This window comes from Muntiacus reevesi, chromosome 3, assembly GCF_963930625.1.
Source record: "Muntiacus reevesi chromosome 3, mMunRee1.1, whole genome shotgun sequence".
NCBI classification, from domain to species: domain Eukaryota; kingdom Metazoa; phylum Chordata; class Mammalia; order Artiodactyla; family Cervidae; genus Muntiacus; species Muntiacus reevesi.
Genome location: NC_089251.1, coordinates 1,503,204 through 1,510,839, shown reverse-complemented (window position 1 = coordinate 1,510,839; position 7,636 = coordinate 1,503,204). Strand labels below are relative to the sequence as shown.

General features: G+C 67.7%; 1 long non-coding RNA gene across 1 annotated transcript; it reads right to left on the bottom strand.

Annotated features, from left to right (window-relative positions):
• Positions 1-3,155: 3,155 nt before the first annotated feature.
• Positions 3,156-4,491, bottom strand: LOC136162630 (uncharacterized). The gene is made up of 3 exons (XR_010662157.1): positions 4,299-4,491; positions 3,846-4,018; positions 3,156-3,307 (listed from the first exon to the last, which is right to left on the bottom strand). It is a non-coding gene; the product is annotated as an uncharacterized lncRNA (long non-coding RNA).
• Between the last annotated feature and the right edge of the window lie 3,145 nt (positions 4,492-7,636).

The window sequence follows — 7,636 nt, the reverse complement described above, 5'->3', positions numbered from 1 at the left end:
AGGCGGCCGGCTTCCCAGCGCGTGTGGCCGCGGCCGGGGTCACGCGCTCACTCCATGGGGCCCTCCCTGTGGTCACCGGGCCCTCGGGGGGACATGGGCTCGCTCCACGGCGTCCTCCCGGTCAGCGGGCCCCCTGGGGTCATAGGTCATGCACTCACTCCATGGCGTCCTCCCCGTCCCCGGGCCCTCGAGTGGCCCCGTGGCTCAGCCAGGTCCCAGCCCTGGCCTTTTCCGCGAGCGCCCTGGGGGCACTATCCTGAGGCCAGTTTCCTCACCTACCTGGCTCTTCTCCTCGACAGGAGCCCGTGTCTGATACGCAGGATGGGTTCTGTTTGTGTCTGGGTTGAGCCAGCACCCAGGTCTCCCTGTCTGCCTTCTGCCCTGAGCTAAATGGACCCGGGGGGGCTGTGCGGGCTCTTTATGTGTGTTCAGAGAGAGGGACGTGCGTTTCACCTCTGGCCGCCTGACCGCAGGCACGTCCCTGGGCTTCCTGGCCGCGGCGTCCCTGTCCGTCAATGGGGATAAAGGAGGAGCCCCCGCCTCTGGCGTAGAGGTTTCGGCTTAGCACGTGGCCACGAGCCAAGCCAGGGTGACGGGGGCTGACCTGGCAGCTGTGTCCCTGGAACTGGGCTGAGCGCTGCGTCCATCTGCTGGGCATCCACCTTCGGCCGGGCTCTGCTGGGCCGGGCCCGCTGGTGGAGTGGGGTGGAGGCAGGACAGAGGCTGCGGTCAGTAGCTATGGCCGGGGGGAAGTGGGGAAGAGATGGGGCTGCAGTCATGATGCCAGGTACCCCGGGGAGAGTCAGCATCTGGCTTTGAGGGAGGGGGTGCCCCTCTGAAAAGGGGCAGCGCTGGGCGCAGTGGAGAGGCTGCAGTCCCAAAGTAACTGTTAGTCGGTCAGTCGTGTCCGACTCTTTTGACCCCGTGGACTGTAGCCCACCGGGCTCCTCTGTCCATGGGATTCTCCAGGCAAGAACACTGGAGTGGGTAGCCATGGCCTCCTCCAGGGGTTCTTCCCAACCCAGGGATCGAACCCAGGTCTCCTGCACCGCAGGCAGATTCTTTGCCCTCTGAGCCGCCAGGGAAGCCGGGCACGTGCGTTAGGAGCACACAGCTCCTGTGTTCCCCCTGTCTCCTGCCTCTGTTATCGCAGCCAAACTCCTGCGACTTCTCCTCGGGGAGACCAACAGGCAGCCACAGAGCCGCCTCCACCCCCCGCCCCCAGATGCATCCCTCTGCCTGAAGCCTGTCTGGAGGGCGAGACCATCAATTTTGCAGGAGCAAGGGAGGAACAGAAACCTTTACAACAACTGGGCAATAAAATCCCAGCCAACCAAACGCCGGCTGGGCCGCAGGCTGGAGGCTGAGGCGGGCGACCCTGCTGTCCTGGCCAGCTGGCGCCCGCCCACGGGAGTGTGGCCCCGGCCACCCCCCAGGCTCCGGAAGGTCCCCTGTGCCTGCAGGTCGCTGGCCTGGAGACCATCCCAAACTTCCCCAACGGCAGCTTCCACTGCCTGTTCCTCAGCGCGCCTCTCCATTTAAATTAAGAACCTTTTCAAAGGAAGGCGGAAGGTCCATGCTCTAAGTCCGTTCTGCGCCCGACCTCCACTTCCACAGCTGAGAGAGCAAGGCGGTCTCTGCCCTGGACCGTCCAGGCTCCCTCAGGGAGCGGGCCTCGGGGGCCTGCCGCTGTCCTGCCGTCCGTCTCCACGCCCACGGCCACTTCCACGCACGGCCGCCCCCCCCCTGCCCCGAGCAAGTAAAACTCAGCGTGCAAACCCGAAGGCTGCTGTCAGACGAGGGTCAGGCCGGACCTCGCCTCCCCGGCCCCTCCCGACCCCCCGGGGTGCCCCTCGACCCCCCAGGGTCCCCCCAGCCGCAGGCTCCCCTGCCGTCTCATCACCCGGTTCTCTCGGCCTTCTCCTTCCGCGCAAGCCCGAGGCCCTGGAGACACCTGCCTGGGTTAGGGGCCATCCTCTGGGCCCCTGTTCCTGGGGCCCCCAGGGGCTTGGGGCTGCCTTCCTCTTCCACCCTTGGGCCGTGGCCTCTTCGAGGCCCCCCGGGGGCCTCTCCTGGTCAGCGTCCCTGGGTTTGACCAGTGTAGGCCTCCAGGGGACACAGCTCAGATGTGCCCCTTTCGTGAAGCTGGGTTGAGGGTCGGGGGTGGGGGGAAGCTGCCCTGGCCCGTGAGCCGGCAGCGCGGCCGGGGGGCCTGGAGGAAGTGAAGCCCCATTTCCCTCGGCCCAGCCAGTCCCGGGCCTGGGCGGCCAGTGAGCTCTAGGCTGGCGGCCTCGGCCCTGGCACTCCCGCTGGAGACGGAGCTCCTGTTTCGTGTTGGAAACTCAAGTCCTTGTTCAGGGAGCTCAGAGTGAGGCTGAGGTTGGATTGTGGGGCTCTCTGCTCCCTGGGGAGGGGGCTCACAGCAGGTGAGTGTGGGCCTGAGATGTTGGGGGCGGGGAGGTTCACAGCTCTGCCTCGTGCTGCTGGAAATGGGCCGCCCCCCGGGGCCAGCCGGTGTGGACGGCATCCGTGTCCGGGGCCCCGGCGGGCCATCCTGGGGCGTCTAGGCAGGCAGGCGACGGGTCAGACCCCCAGGGTAGGGCTGCAGGCCTGAGTCGCTGCCTCTCCCGAGCCCTGCTCTGCCCCACTCACCGACTGACCTCTGCGTGCCCAGCGCTGACTGCGTCCCCGGCTTTGGCGTCACCGGGCCCAGTGGCCTTGGCTCATGTGTTAGGCTAGAGGCGGTCCCCGAGAGCCACTTCCCGCGGGAGCCTGGACGGCCCGGGACAGAGACCCGCTCCCTGCCGCCGCTGAGGTCACCCGGGCTCTGTGGGGTGGCTGAACTGGGCCCGGAAGTGGAGGCGGGCCCCGGCTGGCCTGCAGGCCTTGGTCTCCCCCTCTCGTCCGCGTAGACGGGCCCTTCCGCTCCCCGCCTCACCTGCACACAGCATGCTGACGGAGCCAGGTGTGACCTGTGGGGGTGGGGAGCGGTGGGGTTCAGGGCATTCCCGGACATCACGACCACCAGACCCCCCAACACAGGGCCCTTCAGGGACACGCCCGAGCGGCTCTCTCGGGGATCAGCTTGCACGGGGGCTCAGCCACCCTGGAGGGCCCTGCCCGAGGTGCCCCCACCTCTGCACCAAGCAGCCTTGTCCGCAGCGGAGAGGCCACTCTCACTGGCATGGGGCCTTCAGGAAGGAGGTGACCCGAGGAAGCTTGAGCCTCTGTGGGCCCCGTCTTCAGCGAATGCCCGCGAGCTGGGTGGAGGCTCTGGGGAATGCTGCGTAGAGTCCCCGATAGGCCTCTGAAGCAGAGAAGCTGTGTTGACCGAAGGTGTTTGAGTTCCCAAATCTCTTACCTGCCTGAAAGCAGAGACTCCCCCGAGAACTCTGAAGAATCCGGTTCTCATAGATCCCCTCCTAGGAGCCACCCGGCTTTGAAGACGGTCTCCGTGGGGACTTGGGGCTGCACCCTGCCCCTGAGCAGACACGTGCGGAGCGCGCACAGCCCGCCTCCTCCCAAGGGCCCGGGGGCCTTTCTCCTGCCAGTGCCCTCCCCCGGCCCCATCGTGTCCCCCCAAGGCAGCACCCCACATTCTAATTCTTCCTCTGACCATATTTTCCCATAAGCTCCCAACCACATATGCACAGGAGTAAGTCTGTCTGTTCTCTATAGTCTGTCTCTTGCCAGCTTAATTTGCAGGCCTCCAAAACTGAACCTAAAAGGATGGGGAAAAGAGCCGCCTCCTTGACGGGAGATCTTTCTAGGGCCGCTTGCATGCCGAGGGGAGCCGGGATGAAGGGGGGAGGTGGGCCTGCTCCCTCAGCATGACGTCTACCGACCTCCTTCCTGCCGAGTACCACACGGTCAGGGTCCCTGCGTCTGCTTGGCCAGCCTGGGGAGCTCCTATTCACCCGTCCAAGCCCTTCGCGGGCGCTCCCTGCCTTCTTGAGTGTGTTTTCGCTGCCCTCCGTGAGTCAGGTCCTGTGTCAGCTGGCTCAGGTGGAACGAGGTCCTTGGTGTTCAGAACCACACACGGGGGGAAGGTGAGGCTTCGGCCCCAGGGCTGACACTGCTGCTGTTCTCCCCAGGCACCCCCGACCCGGCTGGACTGGGCACCCCCGCCCCCAGTTCGGTCGTCTGCTCTGAGGTCTGGGCCTCCGTTTCTCCCCTGCACCGTGAGAGGTTTTCGCCAGTAGACCTGGGCCCCTTTTGGCCCAGAAGGTCCATGCACAGTAGAAGACTGTCCACACGGACGCGGCGTTGCTATTTAGCAACTGCAGAAACAAACTCACCATGAGTTGTATCTTGGCCCACAGACGAGGCCGCTGGAAGCGGGCAGGCCGGCCTCCCCCGCCCCGCGAGTCCAGCAGCTGGGAGCCGGCGCTGGGAAGCGGGTCAGGCTTGTTTCATGTCAGGACGTCTCGGGCCGCGGCGCAGCCTCCGTGTTGCCAAAACAATGTTTCCAACATCTCGGAAAATGTGCGGCCACTTCTTTTCCACGGGACTCATGCCGAGTCCTCCTCCCGGCTCCTCGGGTGAGGGTGGAGACTGAGCGAGGGCGGAGGGGGGTGGCCGGTTACAGAAGAGAGAGAGAGAGAGAGAGAGAGAGAGAGAGGGCCGGGACACTGGCAGCTCCGTCCTCACCGGGGCCCCTCCCCCCCGACCCCCGACCCCTCTCTCCCAGCCCCCCTTCTCTGCCCCTCCGACCCCCGCCTCCTGGCATCCCTTTCACCTGCCCACGAGCTCCAGAGTCTATCTCTGTTTCCCTCGGTCCCCAGACCACCCTGGGAATTGTGCATAAACCCATTTCACAGATGAGCAGCTGAGGCCGGGACGGGGGTGTGGCTGACTCTGACCCACCCAGCGTGAAAGCTGGGAGCAGGACCAGCGGCAGATTCACGGGCCCTGGTGCAGAATGAGAGTGTGGGGGCTCCTCCTTCGAGAGACTGGGACCCTCAAGAGGGCAGGGCCGGCCGGGGTCCTGGTCCCCCCGCCTGCGCTCTCCCCGCTGTGTGGCCGCAGGGAGCAGGGGTGACGCCCGTCACAGGCCTCCCGCCCCGCTGACCCCATGGGCCCTGCGGCTTCGGACACTAGGGGGCAGAGGAAGCCCACCAAGAGGGGCCTGGTGCAGGCAGCTGGGGGACCGCAGGGACATCTGGCGGGGCGGGGGCTCCCAGGTGCTGCCCTGGGCTCCAGGTCTGCAGGGACCGTTGGAGGCTCAGCGCCTGGCCTCCGGGCTCCGGGAGCTGGAGGGCCAGCGGACCTCACGTGGGGGCCTTGGGCCGGGCAGGTCACCCAGCAGGTCACCCGGCCCCTCCCCGGTTCCCAGCAAGTGGGGGCCCCGGCCCTGACCCTGGAGATGGTCTGAGGGTCATTCCCTTCCTGCGTGACGCCAGGGGCTGGGCCTGCGCCTCCCTGTCCTGGGTCCGCATGGAGTCCATTCGCAAGTGGGGCCCTGGGCTGTCCCGTCTCTGGGGGACTGCGGGCCTCCGGGAGTCCTTGGCTCCACCTGCCAGGTCCCCAACTAGAGTCAGGGCCTTTGGGCCCGGCCTGGCCCCACAGTCAGCGTTTCCCGGGAGAGGGCCAGCAGCTGAGCAGGGGGCTTCTCGGGCCTTGAGGGTACAGATGGCATCTGAGGGCGCCTGGCCCTCCCCACACAGGGATCTGTACCCCGAGGAGCTGTGGCCTGCCCTTCCCGAGGTCCCAGCAGGGCTGGAGGGCCATCAGGCCTTCCCCACTCGTGGCGCCTCCAGAGGAAGCAACGAGAGCTCCCGGCTGCCCCCCGCTAGAACTCCCCTCCGCATAGCTCACCGCACCCGCGCTGGGTGTGTGCCTAGGAGGTGAGGCTGCTGGCCTGTGCTGACTTTCAGGGGGAGGAAGTTCTAGGTCCTCTGACTTGAGCCCAATTCATTTGGGAAATTGGGGGCTGGGTGGGAGCTCCATCTCAGCCCTGGGCCGAGCTCCGCTGAGCGTTGGGGCTCAGCTCTGCCCTCTGACCTGGACTGAGCCCGGCTTCCGCACCCAGGAGCCGCCCGCCGGGGAGGGGAACCGCGGGCGTCCGGCCGTGTCGGGGGTGGCGTCCTCCCCTCCGGGCTGTCGGGAGAGCGAGTGCATCCTGAGCCTGGGGCCCAGCCGCCCCCCGTCAGCACAGCCTTCCGGCTTCTGCCTTTCCTTCTGGGGTCTGCAAGGAGGTGGGTGGCAAGGGCGTGGAGGGGGCGCAGGCAGGGGCCGGGTAGGCCCATGTCTCCTCCTGTGAGTCTGCGGGCCCCGAGCGCCCAGCAGCAGCCCCCACTGCCCTGCTGACCACCCTCCTGCGGACCCCCTCCTTCCCCTGACTTCCCCCGGGGAGCTGCCCAAACCCCGGCCACGCAGGCCCTTGCAGACCCCTCAGGGTGGGGGGATGGACCGGGCAAATGCTCAGAACCTTCCAGAACTGCCTCCTGGGTGTCGTCATCGCAGGCTTCCCCCAGAGGGTTGGAAGCAGGGGCGTCTGCAGGGGGCCAGCCCACCCCCGCCTGCCGTGGGCAAGGTTTTCCTTCCTGCCTTGGACGTGCGTCCCCAGGGTCCTCAGGGTGGGACTTCCCAGGGAGGGTTTCTCGTGGCCTGGAGGGGGCGCCCAACGTCCAGCTGGGAGACACTCGAGGCTCCGACGTGGTGGGGCTCGGTGCGGGTTTGGGGAGAGGCTGGGGGTCTGCTGGGCACTCTCGCTTTCCTCCCCGCAGGCATCGGGTGTCTGCCCATCGGGACAAGGGGGCAGAGGCAGCCCATCGGACCCTGGGCCGCAGCTTGGCCTGCTCTGCCCACCGCACGGTGGCCTCCCGGGCGCCCCTCCCACCCCAGGGCCTTTGCACTTGCTGTGCCCTCTGCCCGGAGCCCTCGCCCTGGGTCCCGGCCTCTCTCTGCCGCCCTGTCCTCACGCGGCGTCCACTTCTGCGGGTCTGTTGGGGCGCCCCGCCCCCTACCTGCTCTCCACCTCGTCCGCCTCTCCTGTCTGCAGGCCGGGAGGCGCCCCCTGGGCTGGCCTGTTTGTTCTCCCCGTGGGACCCAGAGTGGAGACTCTTGGGTCTTGACCTGGGCTGTGATCCGGGGCCCGGGGCCGACCTCGCATAGGGAGGCATGGTTCCTGCCCCGAGGAAAAGCCTGGTCCTGGCCCTGGGGGCCGGGGGAGCCCAACTCCTGCTGGTGGGAGACCCCTGCGTGTCCCCACACCCCGCCCGCTCCTGGGCCCTGTCCCTGCCGGCCTGGGTCGGGGGCGAGGCAGAGCCGGCTCTGCATGGGGTGGTGGGCCGAGGGTGAGGAGGGCAGGAAGGGCCGGGCCGCGAGGGGCCGGCAGGGGTGAGGGCGCCGATGGTGCTGCAGGGCCCCCCAGCCCCTGGGAGCCGCGGAGGCCGGGCTGCAGGCCCCGCGGGCGCTCAGGACTGCCACGTGGACGCGGCCTGCACGCTTCCCTTTTTGCACGCATGTTCAGGAAATGAACGTTTTCCTCCTCCTCTTCTGGACGGCTTCCCGGGAGGCTGGGCCTGTGGGAGGGGAGGCGGCCTGGGGCCCAGGAGCTGCTCTTGAGCTCCCCTCCCTGCCCAGGGCCGTCCCCTCTCCCGACAAGCGCCAAGCCACACCCCAACTCCACCCG